This window comes from Raphanus sativus, chromosome 6 (assembly GCF_000801105.2).
Source record: "Raphanus sativus cultivar WK10039 chromosome 6, ASM80110v3, whole genome shotgun sequence".
Classification (NCBI taxonomy): Eukaryota; Viridiplantae; Streptophyta; class Magnoliopsida; order Brassicales; family Brassicaceae; genus Raphanus; species Raphanus sativus.
The window spans coordinates 8,377,028-8,389,145 of NC_079516.1; the positions used below are offsets into that span (position 1 = coordinate 8,377,028).

At 27.4% G+C, this 12,118-nt stretch overlaps 2 long non-coding RNA genes across 2 annotated transcripts; both read right to left on the reverse strand.

Moving 5' to 3' along the window:
• Positions 1-2,177: 2,177 nt before the first annotated feature.
• Positions 2,178-3,013, reverse strand: LOC108810128 (uncharacterized). The gene is made up of 3 exons (XR_001942967.2): positions 2,938-3,013; positions 2,667-2,785; positions 2,178-2,586 (listed from the first exon to the last, which is right to left on the reverse strand). It is a non-coding gene; the product is annotated as an uncharacterized LOC108810128 (long non-coding RNA).
• Positions 3,014-3,298: 285 nt separating this feature from the next.
• Positions 3,299-4,361, reverse strand: LOC108810129 (uncharacterized). The gene is made up of 4 exons (XR_001942968.2): positions 4,115-4,361; positions 3,858-3,922; positions 3,607-3,765; positions 3,299-3,525 (listed from the first exon to the last, which is right to left on the reverse strand). It is a non-coding gene; the product is annotated as an uncharacterized LOC108810129 (long non-coding RNA).
• Between the last annotated feature and the right edge of the window lie 7,757 nt (positions 4,362-12,118).

Genomic DNA, 12,118 nt, shown 5'->3' on the forward strand with positions numbered 1-12,118 from the left:
GGAGTTAAAAACAACTCTTTTTTATAAAATCATAATTTAAAAATATTCCAAAGTTAGATATAACTAATATACAAGATTTTTGAGTTTCAAGAATGACATATAAAATAATAAAAATAATTACAGTTGCATTGCAAATTAAATACTCAAGTATTCTATGCACATATTTATTTCCCAACTGATCATTGAATGCGCAAAATTATGATTAAAACATTCAACCGTTAAAATGTTCACGAAAACCATTATTTTTCTGTTCATTAGTTAACGGTTGACTGTTTTTTTCCCAATTTCGCGTAGTCAACTATTAATTGGAAAATAAATATGAACAAACAATAGTTGAGTATTAAAGCTAATAAATTCAAATACTTCCGGAATTAAGTGCTCATTTTCCATACCTATATCCTAAATATATTTACAAAGAAAAGTTCAAATATTATTTAAATAATGGATTCACTTAAAAAACTTGATATATAAAGCTATCATTAATTTTCATTCATACATGAAGTAAAAGTATCATCAAACTCATATCTAACTTAAACAAGTTCAATTTTAAACTGGATAGTATACTACAGATATTAGAATATAAAAATTCATCTTTTTCTTTATTAATATTACGTATAAAAACAGAAGAAGTGTACATATTTATATAAATAGGAGAAATGTATATATTTATAAAACAACGCATATACACTCTTATATTAATAAACTAGGGTCGGTTCGCGCTACGCGCAGGATATCTATATTTGTGTTATGAAGTTTTGTATTTTGTTTTACTGGTTTGGGTTTTTAGTGTATGGTTGTTTATGTATTTGTTGTGTGTTTTTTCTGATGAATGATATAGATTACTGAATTTTTTAATCAGAGCAATAAATTATATAAAGAATGATGTGTGTATTAGTACCTTAATAACTTATGAGTTCTCAAATTTGGAGTAGACATAGTTGTTAGCCCTTTCTATGATGCTTATTAAGGAGCTAATGTTGATGTAATGGTATGTTCGGGTGTGTTCCACGACACCAGTAGTTGTATCGGCTAGATAACCATAAACAGTTGTATATTTGGTGACCTTAATGGAGACATCTCTTTGATTTGATTTGTATTAAACCTTTTTATTCTATTTGTTTAAGTAAATAAGAAAAAATAAATAAATAGCTTGTCGGGATGTATTTAATTATTATTTGGTGTAAGTTTTAATGTCATGGTAGTCTGTTTGCGAGTGTGATCATGTTAAGCAATCCGTGTGGTCTACACCAAAATCGAAAAACAATTGACAATAATATTTACTTATATTTATCTCTGTTGTTTTGTAGTAACAAAAACAAACTTGTTTGATTATTTCTTTTAAAAATATTTAAAATTGTAGGTGTATTTTATTTTTGGGTGTTTTTCTGTCATCATATTAGTAACATTAAATTATTGGGAATTATAACTGAGATAGAAGGTATACATAATGAATATTGTTTTCCTCTTTTATCTTTAATCCACTTAGACTTTTAGATTATTTTATATAGTTTTGTTGTAAATATATTTGCTTTAGTAAATAAGAAAAATAAATAATAGCTTGACCGTGAAATTATTTTGCCTAATTTTTTTGTAGATTGTAGTAAAACATTTACTAAATGTACTATACAATCGATACTGATTAGATTTTTTTTATAAAATATTATTATTCAGTTTCAGCGAAGAATTAGTGGCTGTTTTACTTATTTTATTACTGCCTGTATTGTTTTCATTTGTTATACCAAGTAATATATTATTTTATTTTAACATTTTACTATAAGTTTATAATGGAACAGAGAAAGACATATATAGTATAATATATGTATTAGTTAAAAGTTTATGGTGTGCTATAATTTTGGATCAATATACATTAATTTACTGAATCAGTATGTGTTATATAATTGTTGTTTTATTTTGGTGTTTGTGTGTTTACATGTTCTTAATAATTGTTTTTTTTGGTGGTTATCTCAAATTTGAGTGGTGAATTGTTTTATATTATGTTTTGAAATTAGATGTCTGGTTAGTGGGCTTAATGTTTATTGGTTACGATGGTGATGCATGGGCTTATGCTCGTTGATTCAGACGTGTGTTGTTACTATGCTAGCTTGCATTGCAAGAAATAATAGTTCGACTTAAGTTCAAGTTTGTACGACTCAATGATTTTTTAAAACCAAGTAAAGGTCCATCAATATTAGATATAGGTACTGGAATATTAAAAATTCAACAAAACAGGATAATTATAAAATCATGGTTGTCCTTGGCTGAGGACCTTAGATGTTTGAGTCCTTTTAAGCTGATCCAATGCAAAGTACTGCTTCACTCCCTTTATAAAGTGTGCCTCAGCATTGCCAGCCTCAGGCAAGCTTTCATCTCTAGGAACCAAAAGAAGAAGCAAATATATATAGGAGTGAAATGTTTCAATATTATATCTCTGCATGCAAAGTTTCTCAGCAATAGGATCTAAAAGTTTTTCCTTTGATGATTCTTTTGAAACTTCAACAGTTTTAGTTTTCTTCTCCACACCTTTTGCTGCTGCTGCTTTCATTGGAGCCTTCTCAGTAGCAGGCTTTATTACAGATGCCTACAAATCTTTATATATAAAAGATTGTTTAGATTTAACATCAATCAAATTATGCAAACAAAACCAGTAATGTAAAAGAAAAGTATACATGAACAGGTTCATCATCCTCATCCCAGGAGTCCTTGATATCCTTCTCATCGACATCCTCGCCGTCATAGTTACTTTTGAGCACAACTTTTGCAGGAAGTGGTTGAAAATCCTCAGCCTCTGAAACCAGAAACAAAAATGAGAACTCCTAACATATATATAGTTTCATATGAGAACTTGAATATACAGTACATAAAAGTTAAATGTAAAGCCAGTACAGATCTTTGACAAAACCAGAGTAATAAAAACAATGGTTTATGTATACATCTTACCCCAATCATCCATCTTTGTTGCCAGATATCTAGAACCAAAATATCTGATGTTCTGAACCCAACTAAAAACCTGCAAAAGCAGTCACAAAGGCTCTCAAAGTTCAGATGTTTAAGCAAAATAATAGGGCAAAGAGAGTAATGCTAATCAAATTAATGATAGATTACACAAACTCAACAAACCCAATCTACCAGTGAAACAGCTACTAATTAAGCTCTATGAATCGTAAACCTAAGGTTAAATCACAGGATTGAGAAGAAAGAACATTGACTTGCCCAGCACGGACACAATTCGGGATAATAATTTTGAAATTAATCAAACTAAGAAACCTAAGGCGATGGAGGGAGGTGGAAGAGAAATTGCCTGCAGCAGTTTATGTGCTTCCTCCCAAGTTTGTCTCGGTTCTTAAACATCTACGCTATCAACGACCAGTCACTTGTTCTTGGTGCCAGTGTTTCTAAAACGTTTCCTAGCAGAAATTAGAGAAGGCTGAAGCAGTAAGGTATCATGTGACATGTGATGTCTCCACATCACGAACACCAGTTGTTGGAAAAGATGTTCAGATTGGCTTCTCTACTTCCCCTGGACATCTGAAAAAACCACAAGAGATCTTTCAGTGAAACTTTAATTATGAGAGTACCAGAAAGGATACTCTTAATTAAATACTTTACCTCACGGTTGCAGTTTCTTATGTCTGGTGTATTATGATCACTTCTAAAATATCGAGATTCAGAATGATTAGTCTTGTTGAGATTGAAGCAGCCATATACTTTGAACCAACTGAAGAAACCCCAACTTCTCAGCTATAACAGCAACTCGAGTTTCTCAATCTAGCGTTAAATGTAATCTAATCGAATCAGAATCTCAGTATATATGAAGCATAGATCATATTGTGCTCCACTAAGATAATAAGAAAACTAACCGGTAAAAGGAGCTGCGATGTATGACTGTGAAGGCGAAGAAGGAAAACATAGACTATCAAGGTTCCTGCAAAACATGAAAAAAATATAATCAAAATCAACAAACGTACACGAAATCATCTCCCAAAAAGATGAAACAAAAATTTTGATTAAAAAAGTTCATCAAGAGCATATAAACCCACATGAAAAAACTTTGGAATTAGACATCTCTCATAAAATAAATTTATTTTATTGTTTGAACAGATTGATAAGATGGTACCTTTGTATACTCGCTGATACACCGCCTAGCTGAAGAAAATCTCGCATAAAAGTCTACATTGGTTGATTGAATTAATAAGGGATTCAACATGAAGAACCCATAACAGGAACCATTTAAGTGATTAAGATTAGGTTTGATCTTTATTAGGCTGTTTCTTCATCCAAACATGAGGCCCATAACAATAACAAACTCTGCACCAAACTATTCACAAATAAATAAAACTTTACGTTTTGCCGGATGTGACATGTGTCAACAGCAGGTTCAAAGAATTTCTGATGTAGAATCCTAAGTGACTTCACGAGGAGAGAGATAACTCTTTTTATATACATAGAAGATTCAGAAATAATCTTTTACTCACTTTATCATGTTCCAACTGCAACAATGTGAATTGAGGATTGGTACTAACCTAACAAATAAAACAAATAGAAGCATTGATTAGATTTACGAAAATTTGCATCAACCCTCCCCCCCCCCACCCAAAAAAAGAAACTCTCCCATTGAAAAGGAAAAAAATACGGTAACAAAATGGAAAAGGTTAATTTCTACAAACTTATTACTCTTTGAATGTATGTATTGTACTACTTTTCAAAAACATATTTCTATGTAAATCTAAACTTCCAGATTAGGGTATAAGTTACGTCTATTCAGATTTCTGTTTAGTTAGAAACATATAATTTTCTCATCTAAATCTATAAATGCGAAAGTATTAAATCTAATATATTTAAATTTATAAAAACAATATTTACTTTAAAATAGTAAAAATATAACCAAAATAACAGAGCATTAAAAGATCAAAAAACATATGACCAAATTATAAATGAAATGAGAAAAGGTAAATATAAATATTATATTGCTTCAACACGACTAAATAAAGATGTTACAATTAGGCAATTAACAATACATTTGTTACATTTTTTTGGTAAAAATACATCTATTACATTTTAAAAAATACACTTAATAAAAAAATAAAGCAATATAAATAAAACCAAAATATAGAAAACAAAGTCCACGCGTAGCGTGAATCAAACTCTAGTTCTCATAAAAGCCCCCAAAAAATGAAAGACAATAATTTGTATAAATCCAGAAAAGACAAGTTAAAAATTTGCAACCAAATAACTATGATCATTATGTTAGATTACTTAAGGCTATCATGTTCAACCAACATCAAGTTGGCCTAGTGGTAAAATAACTATTTACAATGTTTGGATTCCCAAAAAAAGGTGAAAACAATTTTTTTCTTACCAAAAAAAACTATCAATTTTATTTTACATACATGCCATAAAAGATGTCACAATACCATCTACTAACTGATATGAAAGTCATTTTTGAAAGTTGGTTTGCTAAGAGGGAAAACAATCATTTTATACTCAACATATATCGCAACATGCTCAATTTATATCCGACTTATATACCGTGCAAAAACATATCTATAGTTTTAAAAACTTAAAATAACATATATTTTGTTTACTTTTTTAGCGAGATCATAAAGCAATCACCACATCAGCTGCTAAATCATATAATTTTTCTACGTTGATGTTGCATCAAGCTAATTTTGCTGATGAAGATGCTACATATACGGTATTTTTCTAATATAGAAATAATTTTTTTGGAAAATGTAAAAGTTTATAATTTTTTTATTTAGTCAAATTAACAAAAAAAAGTTAAATAATAAAATTTTAATTTTATATAAGAGATACATTTGTTAATATGTTTTGATCCTATCATAAAACCATCAATATAAAGTTATATTTATGTTGTAATGATTCAAATTCAATGCTAGTGTTATAATCAGTTACTCTCGATAAATTTTGGTTATGTTGATTACATTTAAAGAATTTAGATTAACATATCATAAATTTTCAATATCTTAAAACAAAATTATTCGCATGATTACACAATCTATTTAAAATTTTCTATACACACAAAACCAAAATTAACATAAGAGTGAGTAATTGATTGGATCGAGACATTATAATGTATATCTCTTATTTTAGATCAAAATTATGTTATTTAATTAAGTTTGTTAATTTTCCTAAACAATAAAAATATAGACATTTGCATTTTCTAAAAACATTTTTTTTATAAAATGCCTATTTTATTTTATTTTTTAAACATTATTGTACACGTGACATTCTCATCAATGAAATTAACTAGGGTAATATCCATGTTAAAGAAAGAAAATAGATGAAGTAACACATGATGTGGTGATTGGTCCATAATTTCACCAAAAAGTAAATCAAATGTATATTATTTAAAATTTTCTAAAATATATAATATTTTTTTGTTAAATAAATATATAAATTGAACATATTACGATATGTTGGGTATGAAATTATCGTTTTCCTTTTTGTTAACATAATTAAGGTTTTATTACATCAATTAACACAAAAGTTATTGACAAGGATTTAAGAAAACAATTCTCTCGCAATCATGTCCTAGAGTATTTACGGTTTATAATGGTGTATGAAATTATCACGGAAACTAATGTTTGAGTATGCTCTGATAGTAGCATGTCTAGTTTTCTACATATATACTACTACGCAAATGGGTTTCTGAATCATATACTTAATCCACAATGTTTGGTGCGTAACAAAAAGAAAAAAAAGAATCTAATCAACGAACGTAAAAGTCAGAAGAGCGGCTCACATGAGATTTCAGGGACTCTATTCAAACCTAAATTTTTTGTGTCAACTATCTATATCATTATTTGAAAAGTAAATTTGCCAATCTGTGAGTTTCTTCATGATTTTAGGTTATGTTGTTTATTTATCATATTTTTATTAAATTTTAATAAATTTATTTGCCATATATTAATTAGTAATTATCATTTATTTTTATTTTAATAATATTAAATCATATAATATTTTTCTTTATTTTTATTTTTAAAAGGAATTTTTTTTCATCAACATCATTTTACCAATCAAATACTGTGAGTCTAAAGAATACAATTTTTACTGTTATAATTAAAAATCAGCTTTACCAACCATATATAATTTATTACTTTTAATTTATAAGAATTTAGTTAAATAGAAATATTTTTTAATTATTGGAGAGTTTGTTAATAGTTGTCACTCTAAACTCATATGAAATTTATATAATATGTAATTAAACTAGAAAGAATTGGCGAAATGAGACATTCTCAACTTTTATTTGTCATGTTAGGACTTTTGATCTTTCATGCCACTTTGGATATCTTTTACCCTTTTGTAATGCAAAAAGTAATATTTACGTTTTAAAATTTTCAAAAAAAATATGAAAACTACTGGAAACATAAGTAAGACTATCTCTATATTTTTTATAAAAAAAAACTTATGTAACCATTTTATTTTATCCCTAAGCATAGAATACTCATTCTAACAATATACTTAGTTTAGAACTCGGATACAAAGTATATTACAATGATATAATTTGGATATAAAACATAAACAAAATTTTATTTTTATTCTACTTCTGCTAAAATTTGTTCTCTTTTATTATAATCAGATAACGGTGGTCTACATCTACCTCAAAAATGTGTTCTGTATTTTACTCTACGGTCTAACTTAACTTATTTATGTTTCATAATTTATTCTAACTATAACCTTAATGTCCATTTGAGGAAGATTATATATCCCACCGATTATTCATCTTTCTAATCTATACCTAGATTATGTATTCCATCTAAAAGAAAAAAATGGAAGTTTCCATATTTCGGTTATTATTTTTCCTAAATCTACCCTAAATCTATAGTAAAATTGCACCATATCTTTTCTCCCGCGTTTCTCTCCCCTACAATCTTTTTCTCTTTCATTTTATGTTTCTTTTTCTTCTTCATCTATCTCACCATCTCTTCTCTCTATCCACACAAACATGGTTCATATCCATGTTAAATCAGGTGTATGGATAGTGAGCAGTGGGTTTTTGTGGTTGACAAGAAAATGTGTGGTCGAATGGTAACATTTGGGACTGGAACAATACCATAGAGATCAATATTTTTTTTTGTCTGCAGAGCATAATTTCTTTTCCTGTATCAATTTCATAAAAAAAAACAGTTTTCAATCTTTGCTATCCCTTATGTCTAACTTTTATAACAAATATTTTTATTTATGCACAACGTTTACCAAAACATTAATAAAATTACATTATTGGTTTAACTTCGTCGGTTTAGTTAACAACAAGAGGAATATGCATGTTCCTGTTGCTTGGAATAAACACAAATATACAACTATTATTCACTTCGGAAAAAGGTATATTGTTAGATCGAAGCATATAAAGATCTTGGGAGCTTGAAATGTTCCACTTGTCTCTCTTTCAAGCATCAAGGATGTACACAACTTAACCTCATGAAAAAATTGTAAGGAAAAGATTATGGGCAACCTGCATAGTGCATACATTACAAGTTCAAAATATAAACAGAGAGTCTTCATATACAGTATAGAAAGCAAATTACATTGGCTAAAATTTTGGAGCCGAGACTAGATGTCCCTATTGATAATCTGATGTCCCTATCTTTTTATTGTCTATATATGCTTGCCTTAATCGATGTGTAGGTGATGACTAATCGAACCCTAGAACTAATTATAATTGAAAAGAGATACAACCAATTCTTAAAAATTAGGATTTTAAGAATTAAAAGGGTGAAATACATACCGTGTGTAAGAAAGCGTAAAATTTTGATGAAATTGATGATATAACTTAGCCGACCAGAGAAGATAAAGAACAAATACGAAAATGAAGAAAGAGAGAAGAAAAAACCTACAATAAGAGATAGAGAAGAAGAAATATAAAACAGAGATGGCGAATTTTAAACACTTGAAGAAGAAGAAGAAATTGTCATGGAATGGATGAGTAAACTTTCGTCTGAGAAGTGGAGAAAATGAGAGAACGAAGTCAAGATTTATAGGTTTATTGTGCTTTGCCTTTTTCTATTTCACCTTCTTTTATTACTTACAAAATTATATTAACAAAACAATTAAAAATTATTATATTTTATTTTTTTAAAAAAATTCATTAATTTAAAGGTATAATCGTATTAACATTAGTTAAAATTCTAATAGGAAAAACATCTTAAGCAAAGTATTAGTTGGACAAACTCAAGTTAAGAGTGTCCCATTTGTCAATTTCCTCGTTAAACTACTGTTCGGATGTATTATCAAAAAGGAATTTGGTTTCATGGACTTCACTCATAATTAGTAACTATAGTTTTATTTTGTAAACTTATCTATTATATTATTTTTAAAGTATTAATAGAATTCTATTAGATTATTATGTTGATGATTATTTTTATACTTGTGGTTTAGTAATAAAATAAATAAAAGATTGCAAACACTAAACCATTATTTAAATTATGTCTTAATAAAAAATTATATTTTTATTAATTTATTATTTAAAATAGTTAAATAATTTAGATAAAAATAAAAATATGTCAAAATTAGAATTGGATGGATATATATTAATCCTCACAAGGTGTGTACCATTATCTAGTTAACCATTATTTTATGTAGTTTTATATCTATTATATAAATAAATCAATAACTGTAGAACTGAAAATATATATAAAATATGCTAAAATATAGTACATTATTTTAGTTTATTTTTATTTTCATCTTTATATACTTTTTAAAAATCAATTCTTGTTTTTCATTTCAATATGTTTATATAAGAGTTCATTAATATAACCACGAAATTAGTAAGCTTAGTGTCATGTTTATCGTAATATATAAATCTTTAGCGTTTCAATTCAGACAACTATTTTACCGTCATGGGACCAGAAAATGGCCAATTTTCTTTTAACTTTTAACTTATGAAATACTTTTTTTAACTACTTTTTCGTCGTTAGCTTTTGTCGGTCGTTCAAAGAACTAATTGCAAAATGAGATTTGTCTCTTGGTTGGTTCTTTACTTTAGTTTTCATGAGGTCAATTTTGATTTTTTTTTGTTCTTGAACATGATAGCAAATATTTTCTCGTTTCATCTTTCATTAAACTAAACAAAGATTATTTTGTTCATAAATTTTTACTTTATATTTTTGTTATGTTAAAAAATATTTCTAAAATATAAACTGATTTTATTTTTTTTAGATTTACTTATATTAAATAAAGTAAATGAAATATCCGTGAATATTTACAAATATTAAAAACAAAATCGGAAATCAAAATATACAAAAAACCAGATATCCATATTTGCAAAATAAAGCAAATCAGAAAATCAGATATCCGTAAAGTACAAAACAAATTACAAAATATGCTACTTCGATCCGTTTGCAGACCAGACCTACTCCACACCTATTGTGTAATCAAAAACATCAATATGGTAGTTTGATCTATCACAATGTATTCTACTCTTTCCAAAATAATTAATTTATACCCAACAATAAGCTCACAAAGTCGCCCTTGGAACAACCTTTGAATTGGTCTGATAGTTTCAGATTATGAGATTATAAAAAAGTCTCAGATTATTACTATAAATTTTTTGTAAGAAAGCGACTATTTTACAGTAATTCAATGTCAAGTAATAGCCAGAGGAAGAGGTCAATTACATGAACATTTAGAAAAAGACAAACGAATGCTTGGTTCAATGGTTAGTTGGTTAATCAAAAGAATATAGCAAAAAGGAAACGACTTTAACATTCGATTAAACCCACAAATTTGGTAACGTGTTGTCTCAAAACTTCTAGGTTCAGTTTATTTAGATCAAATCCAGTACTATCAAAAAAGAAGAAGAGGTTGGTCTTTTATTCCCATCCCTATAAACAATGATGTTTCCGAAGACAGTAGCACAAGTCTATGGTCTAATTTGATCTGTAGTGTTAAACCATAAAAATTAACAAGTAATGTTAATAATAATGATGAACTAGATCATGACCCGCTCTACCGAGCGGGAGTCAATTTTTTTTTTTCTACTAAATTTACTAAATGTTATACATGATTGCAATGTGTATTAATATAAAATTTTGATAAATAACAATGTGTACTAATGTGTTTAAATAAGTAATGTGTTTAATTACTAAATTTGATTTTTAAATTTTATGATAACGTGAAGTAGATTTTTTATATATATTATTTAAAATATATAGTGCTATATATTTTGTATTTTCAACATTTATCATATAAAACTTACACTGGAGTATTATTTATATGAAAATATGTGTAACATAATATATAATATATTATATAAACGTATCTACGATTTTCGCAAAGGCCATGCGCACCCGCACGGGTTTTATTTTTAAAATGTATTCTATATTGTTTAGTTTTATGTAGTATCGAGTTTGTATAATTCAATTTTGTGTTTAAAGAACAATATCAAATCTGTCTTTATGTAAAAATAACACTTTGCAAGCGCGAGTTGTGTCTTTCTATTGTAACACAAAATTTTATATAAAACTTATGTTTTTTGTACATTACGAAATTTAATTTTTTAAAATAACTATTACATAATTTCAAAGTGAATTTTATCTCTGAGGTCTAATATATTTTGTGTGTAATGGTTCAAAGCATTTTCGATATATATTATATTTCAGTTTGGTTTGTTTTAAGTATTATTGTATAAGTATAATACTATACAACATTACTATATTCTATACAATATATAAAGCTATGTGTTATTTGTTTTAGAAAGTAGATTAGGCCCAACGTAGTTAAAGAATAGTCATATCTTTATGTATGTGTCTGTGACTTATCTACTTAATGTTATTCATACTAATAAAATCAATATGGCCAATGAAAGTATACTGATCAATTTAAAATGAATTGTATAAGGTAATTCTAAAACGATTAATATTTTTAGTATTTTTAGTATCTATCTTATTTAAATCGACATGTAATAAATGTGAAAATCATATATGGAATATGGACAAAAAGAAGAATTGTATTTAAGGAAATGCATCAATGCAAAGTTAGCCTATAGTACGTATTATATATAAAGAATGAGACATTTAATTTAAATATATGAGGTCCACCTTTAAAATCTACATAGAAGAAGTTGTAATGTTTCTGATTTAATAAGATAGATAGGCCAATGTGG